The following is a 16,165-nucleotide window of genomic DNA, read 5'->3' as shown; positions in this document are numbered from 1 at the left end:
TATTTAAAACAAATCCCTTAGGATAGATCTTGTTTACAGGAATGTTGCTGCAAGTTGCTCTTATTCGGAGTGTTCACGCACTTTTTACTTTATTTTAATATTTGATTCATGTGAACAATCCCTGGATAATATTAATAATTACATCCCATTTTTTATGAGTGACATTACACTGAATGTGCTTTTATGAGTTTTTTCTTGTGACTAAATTAATTAACTTTCCAACTCAGTCGAACCTCGTATTTGTCGTGTGGCTAGAGTTGGTGGCGACCCAATCTTTTACTTTGATTGTAATGTCAAATAGCATTTCTATTTGGGTGTGGCTATTTTAGCCATCTGGATATAGCTCAAGGCTCCACTCATTTCATAAACGCCACTTAAATGCATGTCACTTACACCCTACACAACGAAACACTTTGTAGTTTTTTACATTACAATGCTGCTACAATACAATCATAAACAAGCATGATAAATAAATTATAAACATATCTTACCATGAAACTTCCTGGCAGATTAAAACTTTGTACCCGACCGAGACTCGAACTCGGGACCTTTGCCTTTCGCGGGCAAGTGCTCTACCAACAGAGCTACCGAAGCACGAATCACGCCCGTTCTCACAGCTTTACTTCTGCCAGTATCTCGTCTCCTACCTTCCAAACTTTACAGAAGCTCTCCTCGCAGGAGGAGAGCTTCTGTGAAGTTTGGAAGGTAGGAGACGAGATACTGGCAGAAGTAAAGCTGTGAGAACGGGCGTGATTCGTGCTTCGGTAGCTCTGTTGGTAGAGCACTTGCCCGCGAAAGGCAAAGGTCCCGAGTTCGAGTCTCGGTCGGGCACACAGTTTTAATCTGCCAGGAAGTTTCATATCAGCGCACACTCCGCTGCAGAGTGAAAATCTCATTCTGGATATCTTACCATGTATTGTGGATCCGTCGAACTACAAAGTGCTACAACGTGATATCCACTGATCACTACACAGGACAGGCTTCGAATGCAATGAGGTATCTTCCGTGTAATTGGCCTTCATCAAAACCTTAAATTATATGTATCTTAATTCCAATCATAAGAACACTGATGTAGCGAAATAATTCAGTGCATGTCACTTGTTTAATTATATATGCGTGAGAGCCAAATAAACAAAGCTTACCCAATGTTTTCGCGAATTATTCATAAAGTTAATAATACCCCAGTCAAAAATAATGTCGTAGTTCTGCAGCCCTCCACAAACGCGTCTACGAAAACTTGTATCCACGGGAGTTGTGGATTTGATACTCGACATTATTGGTTTGGGTTTCGTATTAGTGGCATTTCAAATAAACGCATGTGGATCCAGTAATTTCTCCAGTACTTTAAAGCTGCCGATGACTCCCTCCACAAGACTGCGTCCTTGTTCTGCAGTGTGGTATCCTCCATTACAATGGCTCCTCACGTAGGATAAAGGTTGCGTGGTACAGCGGCACGCTCTCGCCAGCCACGCGAAGTCAGTGGCACAAGAGACTGAACGTATGCTCGTCCGCTGACCCCTTTGATGTTGAGTGTGTTATACCTGGCGTCGAATGTCACAGCAAACAGCTGCCCATATGAAACGTCGCCCACCCGAAAAGCACTCACTCTGATCAAATAGATCAAATTACATTAGAATCAGTTTTCGTTCCAGAGACCCAAAAATGAGATGTGGGTGTGGAACAAGTCAAAAATTATAAAACAAAAAACATAAAACGCCTGACAACACTCACTATACTGATCATTCGTAAGCAGATCGTTAAAATATGTGAATCCACTACAGTGAAGTGGAACTGCTAATATTTACAGAATTATTACCGTCAGAATGAAATATAGTTACGCACTTTTAATAAATTTATAATACACAAAATACCTAATCTTGACTCTTTGACCAGTTGCTGCCGAAACTAAAATCTGAGAGAGATTTTTATTTAAGCTGGTCAAACAGTCCCTGTTAAGCTAATCATCTACAGAATAGGAGTAGTCGCCTGTCATAAAGTCTTTCAAACGCTATTTATACTGCGCTTTATCTAAAACCAAGTTTTTAATGGTTGCTTTAGTTTATTGGAAATGTGTGGAATTGGACCCCTGTTTGGATCAAGATACGTAGTTTTAGGTGTTTGGCAGATTGTTCTTGATTCAAATGGTTCAAATGGCTCTGAGCACTATGGGACTTAACATCGATGGTCATCAGTCCCCTAGAACTTAGAACTACTTAAACCTAACTAACCTAAGGACATCACACAAAACCCAGTCGTCACGAGGCAGAGAAAATCCCTGACCCCGCCGGGAATCGAACCCGGGAGCAGATTGTTCTTATTCGCAGTATTGGTACTACATATTCATCAATCGGTTGGAAACAGGGACATATTACTTGCAACAAATTTCATTAAGGAATAAACATACTGGGAAGCAGTGGTTAGAATACAAAGTTCCTTGAACAGGTGTCTACGTAATGTTCTTGAATTTACACCACAAATGAGTCTGTTACACGCTTTTGCACGCATATGACGTAACATAATGAAAGTAAGCAAAGTATGAAAGTTTCTTTATATTTATATCTCCTACATCTGTCATCATTCTCACTGCAAATACAGACTTGTTTAGGCGCTTCGGCAATTCTGTGCTATGCCCCCTTCCCAACTGAATTCATTGCCGACTTGTAATCCCAGAAATTTAATACAGTCAGCCTCTTCAATCTGCATGTGTTCATGTGTTATACACATGCTGGAGGGAAATCTCTTTCAGGTTCTGAACTGGATAAAGTGGGTTCTTTCAAAGCGTAATGATAGCGAATTAGCTTTAAACCATTTATTAATGTCAGTGAAAATTTGATTATCAGCCATTTCTAAATCTGTACTTGACTTGCTATTTATTGCAATGTTTGTATCATCTACAAGCAATCCAAACTTTGTATCTGGCAATGTAACAAACGAGAGGTCATTAATGTACACGAGGAAAAGCAACGGATCCAAGATTCGAACCATTTCAAAGCACTGCCTGTGACACCATAATATTCTAATCTGCTTAAGAGAATGCTGTGATTCACACAGTCAAAGCTTTTAATGGCATCCTGTCTGTCATTTACATCTTCAGCACCTTACACTAGTAGTATATGATGTCTACCACATTATTTACGTTTTATTGCGTTATTAGCTGGTGTAGTATTGACATTCGTAAAACAGCGTAAGGAGAATCATGCCAGATTGAAGGCTATGTGGCTATTAGACTTGCACATCGCCTTCTGACAAAAGCCGTCTCATTAAACAAATTTGTTAATCGAAATAAGTAACTTATATTAGAATGAAATTCTGGATTTTCTTTGTGATTAACCAAAAGAAAATAATATATGCTATTCGGTATTATGAATGGTTTACTAGTACCTGTTACCAAGTGTTCTTAACAACTGGAAGAAGTATTCGCTATTTAGAAAGTGACAAAGAGGTATCACCAGCTGTATCACTAAACGGTAGAAAGTGTCACTAAGCGCAATTGCAGGTTGCCTTGCTAACTGTTTCCAGAGGCAGTAACAATGTCTTCTTCTTTTTCTTGTGTCTTTGAGTCGTATCTGAGCAAGTTATTAAAGGATTTGGCATAGTTAAGGAGTGGCTGTATCCCAATTGCTTGCGTGTAGTATTATGCATATGTTAGTGCGCGAAATATTTTCAGATCGTTTATCTGAGGTGGGACTTATCCAAGTATCCACCCCGTATTCACATATTCGGATGGGGCAAACCGCCCAAAATCCGCATCTACGCTAGCGGCACAGCGACCTTCGCGTTAATCATTTCGATCGAGTGCCGGCGCTTTAACGCACACACTCTCCGGGAGGAAAGGCATCAAAAATTTGATTTTCTGTATTTCATAAAATTATTGACCGAAATAAAATATTTAATATGCTATCATAATCTGCTGTGTAATGCATATGTTACCCTGGTGTGGGTTGACACCGAATATTGCAGGGAGTTTCCAGACGGCAGGCGCAGATGACAGTGGGTTACCATGTGCTTGGAGAGACGCACGGTAAACACCGTGCTGTCTTACAATGTATTTTCGATCACTGATCATCTTCACAGTGGAAAAATACTGTGACAACATCACTCGTCATACCGGTTATTAAACCAGAAAAGATGCCTTAGCTGTCCCACAAACATCAGAAAAAGATACTTTACGCCATAACACCGACATAAACAAACAGGAAACATAGAAAAAATGAAACGGTGTAAAAACGCCATTGTTCAGGTACCAGGCGTGAAGTACCTTTATCTGATGTTTGGAACTCAACAATGGCATCTTTTGTGGTTAAATAGCATGTATGAAATGTGAAGCTATCACAATGTTTTTCCAGTGTGAAGATTGTCTATGGTCGAAACGGTTGTAAAAAATGTATATTGTAAGGCAACACAGTGTTTACCATGCATTTCTCCAAATATATCGATGCTGTTGATAGTCGCCTGAAAAATTTTTTTGGCTACGCTGTGGTTGGCGCACCGTATGGCAATCCTCGCTGTTAGTGGTCAGACGTGTTCGACCGGAACCTTGAAAACGAGTATGACTGACGCGATGCAGTCAGATATCGGGCCACTGTCACAACCGAATGCCCCATAAATCTGGATATTGAATAATTCCACCAGCCAATCAAATGGAGATCCGAAATTAGGCTCCTTACAGGCTCTGTCATTTTCTGATAACGCTGTCTAACATGAGTTTGTGAAATCTCAGTGTCCCCTACAGTAATCACTCAGCATCTGACGCTGTTCATGCCCCTTATACAAAAGACATGGGATAGCAATATGCATATATACAGATGGAGGTAGTGTCGTGCACAGAAGGTATAAAAGGGCAGTACGTTGGCGAAGCTGTCATTTGTGCTCGGGTGATTAAGGCATCACGACGAGAATTAACAGACTTTCAACGCGAGTGGTAGTTAGAGGTAGGCGCATGGTACATTCCATTTCGGATAACGTTGGGGAATTCAATATTTCGAGTTCAACAGTGTCAATAGTGTGCCGAGAATACCAAATTTTGAGCATTACCCCCCACTGCGGACAAGGCAGTGGCCGACGTCCTCGATTTAACGACCGAGAAAAGTGGCGTTTTCGTAGAGTTGCCAGCGCTAACAGGCAAGCAAAACTGCGTTAAATTACCGCAGAAAGGACAGTGCGGCGAATTTGGCTATAGCAATCTTACGACCGACACGAATGCCCCTCCTGGGCCAGTGACCGATGACTAAACGGTATACCGTGGCTTGGTCAGATGAGTCCCGATTTCAGTTGGTAAGAACTGATGGCAGGGTTAGAGTGCGGAGCACACTCCTCGAAGCCATGGAACCAAGATATCAACAACGCACTGTGCAAGCTGGTGGTGGCTCCATAATGGTGTGGGCTTTGTTTACATGGAATGGACTGTGTCCTCTGGCCCAAATGAACTGGACACGGGTCTGTTCGGCTACTTGGAGACCATTGTTCCAAACAACAATGAAATTTTCACGGATGAAAATGTGTCATGTCACCAGGCCACAGTCGTTCGCGATTGGTTTGGAGAACATTTTGGACAATTCGAGGGAATTGGCCACCCACATCTCCTGACGTAAGTCCATCGAGAGTTCTGTTCGTGCACAAAATCCTGCACTGGCAACACATCCGCAATTGCAGACGAGTATAGACGCAGCATGGCTCAATATTTCTGCAGGCCCTTCCAACGACTTTATGAGTCCATGCCACGTCGAATTTCTGCACGACGCCGGGAAAAAAGAGGCCCACCACGACATTAGGAGGAACCCCATGTCTTTTTTCACCTCAGTTTACATTACCGTACCAGGCCTGGTAACAGCACAAAACACGCTTAACATTGATGCTTCCTCTTGGTCGTCACAGAGTACTGCAGCTCTACATTCCCATCGATGGTGTGTAAATGAACTAAGTTACATTAACATCCGGCCCTCTTTTGTGAGAGCTTCACATATTTTTGTCAGGTAGTATGTAAACGGACCAGAGATGAATAAAGAATAATTCCAGCGACGATACGAGCCGGAAATCGTAAAATACACTGACATAATCGCCTTTATGCACATTCAACGTTTTGTTGCCAAAAAATGGTTCAAATGGCTCTGAGCACTATTGGACTTAACATCAGAATTCATCAGTCCCCTAGAACTTAGAACTACTTAAACCTAACAAGGACAACACACACATCCATGCCCGAGGCAGGATTCGAACCTGTGACCGTAGCAGTTGCGCGGTTCCGGACTGAAGCGCCTAGAACCGCTCGGCCACCGCGGCCGGCTCGACGTTTTTTGATCTAGGACCAGCAAGCCTTGTATTTCATGAAGAGTTTATTACAAATCTTTGACAGTTGCAGCACATACAAGTAAGTAAAAAGAACTTGTCCAATATTTTGAAAGGTGGTAGTACTCACCAAAACAAGAAAGTAAGTCCAGTAAACATGGGTTGTAAGATGCATACCTTAAGAGCTATGGGCACCTGTTCATTTTCGTCGCTATGAAGGGGAGCTCTTCCACTGCAAGCTGTTTCCTTTCCATATTTTACAGGAGCTAGTGTGTACCAAAACAAGCAAAAATGTCCCGTAAATATGGGCTCTAAAATTCATACCTCAATAGAGTAGATGTGTTTCACATCATCGGAGAGGAACGAGTGTTCATAGATCGTAAGGTAAGCATTATACAACCCAAGTTTACTGGACATCGTTTACTTGTTTTGGTCCACCCTACCTTCCCTCAAAATATGAAAAGCAAAGAGCTTGCAGAAGAGATCTCTTTCACATTATCGAACATGAACAAGTGCCCATAACTCTAAAGGCATGCATTTTAAAAAACATGTTTACTGTATTGTTTTGGTGGGTACTACCACCTCTCAAAATATTGGACACACTTTTTTAACACCTTGTACATCAAGCAATTTCAGTACAACTTCCATAATTTCTAAAGCCTCAATAGTTTCGAAACTAGTCGGAAAAATTTATGTTCAGCAACTGTGACAGATTTATAATGAATTTTTCATTGGCTACTTTGACAAATGGCAGATTATTGTAGCCTGGCTCTTGAGAATGAGCATCTCGGAAATGGTAAAGCTGACTTGCTGTTCCCATGCTACTCTCCTGAGTACCTATGGGAAGCGATTGAAAGACGGAGAAACCACGAGTAAGTGACAAGGTACTGGACGTCCATGCTTCATCACGCAGTAGTGAGGTCGGAGATTTGCCCCCTCTGTAAAGCAGGATAGACGGCGATCTGCGACAGATCTGATGACAGAGTACAATGCTGTAGAAGACACGTTTCGAATCACTCTTCAGCGCAGGTTGTTGAACATTGTCCTCCGCAGAAGAAGACCACAATGTGCTCACATGTTAACACAACGACGTTACTCGCAACTATTGTGGGATCATTGAGGTTGGATACTGGAGACGTGTCGTTTGATGGAACAAGTCACGTCTTTTGTTACACAGATCGGTTATCGTTTCCGGATTCGCCGCCACACTTGAAAGAGGTGTAGTGCTGAGGGGGCGTTCCGTAATAGTCGAAGGCATAACGATAGATGTGGTTTGCGTGAATATTATTGCGGGACACATGCTCCCCTAAGTGGCTGATGTCTACCTCAACGGCGATGGGTTCTTCCAGCAGAGCAACTGTTCGTGCCACAAGGCTACAACCTTGATATAGTCGTTTGAGGATGAACTGGCGTTCTTATCTTGGTGGGACGCTACAGAGTCTGCACTCTGAAATCACCAACCAGTAATCTAGAATAACTTTGTGAGCTTTTCATTGGAATCTGGTGCCACATACCTTCGGTATCAAGAACCTAACGAGTCCGTGACACGTCGAATCACTGCTGTGTTGCGTTCCAAAGATGTCCAATACGCTATTACAGAGTGATCAAAATGTATGCGCTCATCTGTGTACACGTTACGGCCGAAGCCCGAAGACCGGCCAGGCCGCGAATTAGCCTGCCATTTCGCACTTTGGCCGAGAGGACTGGCCAAATACCGGTTACTTGGAAGAATCGCAGTACATACGACTTTGGCCAACCCTTTCACGAATTGGCCAGGAATCGTGAATGCACACACGTCGGGAAATCCCTGGTTAAATCGCACTGCTTACTGTGATGAGGCAACAGTGTGCGGTAGAAGCACCTCTCTCAATCTCAGTGTTAACTGTGCCGTGCACGTGGTAGCTGCTGCTTTTCGGCGAAGGTCCTGCCTCTGCGCTTTGTTTTTTTTTCCTGACAAATTGGGCTAATTGTTTGTACTGTTACGTTTACTGTTATTTCTGTTTGTGGGATTTGTCTATCTTTCAGATGTGAGAGGACGTCGGTTAATGATGTGAGCTGCTTTTTTGTTTGTCCCTTGTTTTAGTTATTCCTATGTAGAAATAAGAAAATATTCCAAATGACATTAAAATTTAACTTGTTGTAATAAGTGAATATCGATTGTATTAGAAAACGTATAAAGTGAGTACATTGTATGAAGTTCATATGTTTTGTAAGAGACACTGAAAAAATAAATAGATCGTATACAGTTTGAAATTATACATATTCATCCACTGCTTATTTATCCTTCGGATTCTCGCCGACTCTAACCATACAACTAATTAAAGGTTTGGACGAGTCGGAAAATAAATTAATTTGATCACAGACCAAAAACTCATAAAAATGCATACGTTGTGATATCACTCACAGGGGATGGGATGTAATTAATGGTATTGCCAGTGTACTGTTCATGTGCATAAGATCAGCTCCCAGCAACACACCTGAAAATGAGACTTAATCTAAAGCATTTCTTTTAAAATAAAAGGGTAAACTAATCGCAGGACCTATGCGTAAGGAAACGCGTTGGATGTGCTAATGGGAAAGGTACGAGGTGAATGGCTTAGGTTCAAAAACGTAACCTCGGAATACAAGAGAAAATTGTGGATAAAATCATTTATTCCTTAGATATGAATGTGAGGCATATACACAATTCCCGATAGTATTAATTCCTAAAACATTAAAGAAAAGCATCGATATATTCACCGTTATAATCTACACCTAAAATCATTGGTGTGAATCATTCATACAACTGCTGTTGCCTGATAACTGATCGCAAATAACTCGTGAAACGGTACACATTTCGCAGTACATTCGGGTGCCCACGTGCTTTGTGGAGATGCAGTTTCCAGGTACCGTGGCCAAGTTGCAACAATATCACATCACGCAATCATGAACAGTTGAAATTATTTAAAACAAACATGAGATTGGACAGTTAGTGATGACGGTAGCCCAACAAACTCTAATGTTCAACCACGTGGTTGGCTCCCCACGAATGAAAGATACATAAGACAAGGAAAATTTACGAGAAGGCAAAGCTATTAATATTTAGAAAAATAAAAGCTGATACAGGCACAGGTGATGGCAGACAGACATTCATCCAGAAGCGAGTACTCACTTCTTATCGACACCTTTGGGTGGCGCTCTTCGGGCGGACCCAAGTCTGCTATAGAAATTTACTAATAGAAAAATTTGCCAAAGTTTTACATTCGTTGCTGCGACAAGGCAAAGCAATCTTTCAGAGTTGAAAAGCGAGACCAAAAGCTAACAGCTCTCCCCTCGCCAAGCAACAACGCGCCACGCGGTCAGTCTAACTCACCCTTCTTCGACTAGAGCTCAGCTGTCAACGCTTCCGTACCAGCGGCAGACTGCCTCCCTTTTTCTTCTCCAGCCTCTTCCAAGCTCCGCGTGGCCCGGAAAACCCAAAGATGCCATTTCCGCCACCAACCTAACGCAGGTAGATTTCTCACAAGTAGCGCAAACCCCTTTGCCTTCTTGACCACTACGAGGGTTGGCTATTCTGTACAACTGCTGCTGAATCTGTATGATTATCGCAGACTTTCTGCAGCAGACTACGCCACCGTCTAGCAGTGTGACACACAACCACATTCATTCAGTCACACCACTATGAGAGTAATGAAAAAAGAGAAACAAGGGAAAGAAAGAGAAAAGCCAGTGAAAGTGGGCTACCGGACTAATGAAAGGTGGCAATAGGATCCTTTCAATCTCCATAAAAAATGGAATGGTGTCAGGTCTGGGGAACGTGGGGGCCATGCAATTGGCGCATCACGGCCAATTCATTTACCTGGAAGGTGTTCTGTGTGCTTTCTCCTGCGTAGCTGAAATCTGCTTCACTGGAACAGCGTCGTTTTTGGTGTGAGTATGGACTGTGATCATTGACGATGTTCCCACTTACAGAACAATCCAGAAATGGGACCAGCGGCTTCTGGAAAGCGGGGTTATGCTTTCGTAGTTGAGTCACCAAGCAGGGGCGCAATTCCAGGCCTTTCAGCGGAGCTCTCGTAAGTCAGTCTTAAAGCAAGTAGGCAAAAACAGTTACCTCGTTCAACAGTACATGATGCCACCCATAAACGGGTGTACCTAAAGGCGTACAAATTTCAGCTTAGTCACAGAATCAAACTTGTGTGCAGGCCGCGACAATAGGCACTCGTGGAGGCAATTCCTGAAAAAGTGGATGAAAACGAGGTATTTCTTGATTTCGTCTGTTTGTCGGACAAGGCTACGTTCCACACTTCCGGCAAGTTGAACACGTACAACTGCTGCATATGGGAAACCGAAACCCTTCCCGTAGTGATAGAATGGGAACTTGAATCGCCAAAAATGATATGCGGTGTACGTTGTCGAAGGGCGAGATTATAGGGCCATTCTTCTTCGCGGAGCTTACGGTTAATGCAATGCTGTGGTACAACTCTCTCGTGACGTGATCTTTGGCTCTGAGCACTATGGGACTTAACTTCGTAGGTCATCAGTCCCCTAGACTGCAGAGCCTAGAACCTCTCGGCCACCCCGGCCGGCACGTGATCTTTCAACAAGATGAGGCACCATGTCACTTTTCGAATATTGCGAGGGATTTCTTGGATCATGAGTTGGCATATTCGCTGGACTGGGAGGGATGGTCCATCGATTGCTTGCCTCCTTAGAATCGCTGAAATTACACTGCTTTTTTTTTTCTTTCTGTGGGGGCTTATTAAGAATCAAGTATAACGGACACCAAACGTGATCGACTGGAACTGCGCCATCGCATTCGTTCAGCTATCGCCAATGTCACGAGCGCGATGCCGCATAACACTATGACTCAAGTGGAATACAAATCACATGTCTGTCGCGTCATAATGGTAAGCACATCGGGGTGTACGAGGCGTGTGAAAAATATTTTGATCTTCCATACTTGTAGAAACATACCATCAATAAATTTGTGGATGACCTTTCAAAAAAAGTTCAAATGTGTGTGAAACCTTATGGGACTTAACTGCTAAGGTCATGTGTCCCTAAGCTTAAACACTATTTAACCTAAATTATCCTAAGGACAAACACACATTCCCATGCCCGAGGGAGGACTCGAACCTCCGCCGGGACCAGACGCACAGTCCGTGACTGCAGCGCCTTCAGACCGCTCAGCTAATCAAATGGTTCAAATAGCTCTGGGCACTATGGGAGTTAACTTCTGAGGTCATCAGTCCCCTAGAATTTAGAACTACTTAAACCTAACTAACCTAAGGACATCACACACACCCATGCTCGAGGCGGGATTCGAACCTGCAACCGTAGCAGTCGCGCTGTTCCAGACTGTAGCGCCTAGAACCGCTCGGTCACCCCAGCCGCCGCTCGGCTAATCCCACGCGGCGATGACTTTTCAAGTTATTACATTGTGTACTTCCGTAAGTTTAACCCAGACACCGTGTATGTCATCTCATTTGTATTACTGGGGTCACATTTCGTAAGTGAACATCATAATTTACGAGTGTTAAGTTTCTATTTTCATGTACTTCATTGAGCCTTGAAAAAGTCGCGTTTATTTCACTGAGTGGAAACTTGAAAGTCGATTTTCTCCTGAAAAATACGAAAATCCGACAGCCGGTTGGTCTCCTCGTCAGCCGTCAGCCAACATGCGAGCTCCTCCTTTCAGTCGTGTGAATTCCATTGGTTCTCTGAGGGGCGGCCGTGTGTGCAGCGTGTAGTGGAGGGACTAGGTCCCGCGGTGCCTTCACAGCGCAGGCAGTCCAACTGCCGGCTGGTGACAGGTGGGGGACCCCGGAGGGATCTGCCCGCCGTCGCCTCCGGTTTATACAGCCGCCGGGCCCTACCTGCCCGCACTGCCAATCCCCAGAATCCGATTACGGCGCTCTTTTCGCGACACAAACATCGTTACTGCGCCTGTGTACCTGCGTCAGTCCTTGTGCTGCAGCGCCAGTACCGTGTTAGCTTATCCTCGTCCTCCTTCTCTCCCTAGATACTCAATATAACTGTTCCGCAACACTATTCCACGGACACAGATAAGAGAGGGTATTAAAGACCTGTTAATGGCTCTCAGGCGACAGTTTGTAAAGGAACCCTTTCTAGCTCCAGTCAGTTATCACCAGACCGTATCACCGTGCGCGTGAATAGACCGGCAACAAGGCTTCTGTTCAGAAGGAAGCCGATCCAAAGTCGGCAACTCGCGTAACGTACTGATGAGATTAAACCCTCTCTCAGCTATCTAATGTTAAAATTGTAATTGTTGTTGTTCTGGTCTTCAGTCCTGAGAATGGTTGACGCAGCTCTCCATGCTACTCTTTCCTGTGCAAGCTTTTTCATCTCCCAGTACCTACTGCAACCTACATCCTTCTGAATCTGCTCGGTGTATTCATCTCGTGGTCTCCCTCCACGATTTTTACCCTCCACGCTGCCCTCGAAAGCTAAATTGGTGATCCCTTGATACCTCAGAACATGTCCTACCAACCGATCCCCTCTTCTAGCCAAGTTGTGCCACAAACTTCTCTTCTCCCCAATCCTATTCAGTGCCTCCTCATTAGTTATGTGATCTATCCATCTAATCTTCAGCATTCTTCTGTAGCACCACATTTCGAAAGCTTCTAACCGCTTCTTGTTCAAACTATTTATCGTCCACGTTTCACTTCCATACATGGCTACACTCCATACAAATACTTTCAGAAACGACTTCCTGACACTTAAATCTATGCTCGATGTTAACAAATTTCTCTTCTTCAGAAACGATTTCCTTGCCATTGCCACTCTACATTTTATATCCTCTCTACTTCGACAATCATTAGTTATTTTGCTCCCCAAATAGCAAAACTCCTTTACTACTTTAAGTGTCTCATTTCCTAATCTAATTCCCTCAGCATCACCCGACTTAATTCCACTACATTCCATTATCCTTGTTTTGCTTTCGTTGATGTTCATCTTATACCCTCCTTTCAAGACACTGTCCATTCCGTTCAACTGCCCCTCCAAGTCCTTTGCTGTCTCTGACAGAATTACAATGTCATCGGTGAACCTCAAAGTATTTATTTCTTCTCCATGGATTTTAATACCTACTCCGAATTTTTCTTTTCTTTCCTTTACTGCTTGCTCAATATACAGATTGAATAGCATCCGGGAGAGGCTACAACCCTGTTCCACTCCCTTCCCAACCACAGCTTACCTTTCATGTCACTCACCTCTTATAAATGCCATCTGGCTTCTGTACAAAGTGTAAATAGCCTTTCGCTCCCTGTGTTTTACCCCTGCCACCTTCAGAATTTAAAAGAGAGTTTTCCACTCAACATTGTCAAAAGCTTTCCCTAAGTCTACAAATGCTAGGAACGGAGGTTTGCCTTTCCTTAATCTTTCTTCTAAGATAAGACGTAAGGTCAGTATTGCCTCACTTGTTCTACGGAATCCAAACTGATCTTCCCCGAAGTTCGCTTCTACCAGTTTTTCCATTCGTCTGTAAAGAATTCGCGTTAGTATTTTGCAGCTGTGACTTATTAAACTGGTAGTTCGGTAATTTTCACATCTGTCAACACCTGCTTTCTTTGGGATTGGAATTATTATATTCTTCTTGATGTGTGACGGCATTTCGCCTGTCTCATACATCTTGCTCACCAGATGGTACAGTTTTGTCAGGACTGGCTCTCCCAAGGCTGTCAGTAGTTCTAATGGAATGTTGTCTACTCCCGGGGCCTTGTTTCGACTCAGGTCTTTCAGTGCTCTGTCAAACTCTTCACGCAGTATCATATCTCCTATTTCATCTTCATCTACATCCTCTTCCATTTCCATAATACTGACCTCAAGTACATCGCCCTTGTATAGACCCTCTATATACCACTTCCACCTTTCTGCTTTCCCGCCATTGCTTAGATCTGGGTTTCCATCTGAGCTCTTGATATTCATACAAGTGATTCTCTTTTCTCCAAAGGTCTATTTAATTTTCCCGTAGGCAGTATCTATCGTACCCTAGTGAGATAAGCCTCTACATCCTTACATTTGTCCTCGAGCCATTCTTGCTTAGCCATTTTGCACTTCCTGTCGATCTCATTTTTGGGACGTTTGTATTCCTTTTTGCCTGCTTCATTTATTGCATTGTAATTATTTAATAATAATTAGTAATAAACACGTTTGCACAAAGTTAGTTTCCGGTGCTCAAATCTTATTTTGCTGTACAGGAAATGAATAATTAATAATAACCCATCAGTGTTCCATTGTCTAATTATAACAAGCAGTCAGTTATGAGACGGCTAAGTTAGACATTTCATTTCGCACGTGCATTACGCATAGCATAATTTGTGGCACACCGATGTAACAAAAAAACAAATCAAAAGAAGCCTTAATAGTGTCAACATCACCCCAAAGCTGCACCTAAAAACAGTTCGCCTAGTTAGTTTTGATAACATTTCTCGTGGAGAAAATCAGTGGTCTAGTTATAATACTTAAAAATGGATCAAAATAGTATTTATCGCAATAAAATATTTATAGGCAATGGTAACTGGTTTCGGTCAGAATGTGACCATCTTCACATCATTTATACCGCGATGATAGGCGGTCACGGTGAGCGAGTAGGTATCGTGGCTCCACGAACGTCAACGTTTACCATTGCAAATAAATATCTTATTGCAATCAGAACTGCTTTAAATTATTTTTAAAACATTTTGACTACCAATATGTGTAAGAGTTACGTGTTGGAATCCTGTAGGCTTGTTGTTAAAAATGAATGTTGACACGTAGCAATTCGTGAAATATCGTTGTACATAAACTTTGGTCGTTATAAAACTGACTTTCGCGGGGTCACGTCTGCTCCATTGACCGCCACCACATATCATCATGGTATAAATATTCTGGAGAGAGTCACATTCTTACCGAAACCGGTCACTACAGCAAATAAATATTTTATTGTGGTCGATACTGTGTATAATCCATTTCTAAAACAATTTAACTAGCAACATTTTCAACAGTTAATTGCTGGAATGCTGTATCCTTGTTACTGTTTGTAAAAACTGACACAGAATAATTCATGATGTGTCGCTATACATAAACGTTGGTCGCTTCAAAATGCACTTAAATAAGCTAACCAAAGCTGTTACAAAACAGCACTGTAATTAACAGTGGGATCGATTTTCTGTGACGACCATGTCCGCTCCGATCACAGAATACAGTATGAAGGATAACCAGCACATAACATACCTAATACACTCCTGGAAATGGAAAAAAGAACACATTAACACCGGTGTGTCAGACCCACCATACTTGCTCCGGACACTGCGAGAGGGCTGTACAAGCAATGATCACACGCACGGCACAGCGGACACACCAGGAACCGCGGTGTTGGCCGTCGAATGGCGCTAGCTGCGCAGCATTTGTGCACCGCCGCCGTCAGTGTCAGCCAGTTTGCCGTGGCATACGGAGCTCCATCGCAGTCTTTAACACTGGTAGCATGCCGCGACAGCGTGGACGTGAACCGTATGTGCAGTTGACGGACTTTGAGCGAGGGCGTATAGTGGGCATGCGGGAGGCCGGGTGGACGTACCGCCGAATTGCTCAACACGTGGGGCGTGAGGTCTCCACAGTACATCGATGTTGTCGCCAGTGGTCGGCGGAAGGTGCACGTGCCCGTCGACCTGGGACCGGACCGCAGCGACGCACGGATGCACGCCAAGACCGTAGGATCCTACGCAGTGCCGTAGGGGACCGCACCGCCACTTCCCAGCAAATTAGGGACACTGTTGCTCCTGGGGTATCGGCGAGGACCATTCGCAACCGTCTCCATGAAGCTGGGCTACGGTCCCGCACACTGTTAGGCCGTCTTCTGCTCACGCCCCAACATCGTGCAGCCCGCCTCCAGTGGTGT

This window comes from Schistocerca piceifrons, chromosome 1, assembly GCF_021461385.2.
Source record: "Schistocerca piceifrons isolate TAMUIC-IGC-003096 chromosome 1, iqSchPice1.1, whole genome shotgun sequence".
Taxonomy (NCBI): Eukaryota; Metazoa; Arthropoda; class Insecta; order Orthoptera; family Acrididae; genus Schistocerca; species Schistocerca piceifrons.
Note: the sequence above shows the minus strand (reverse complement) of the source record.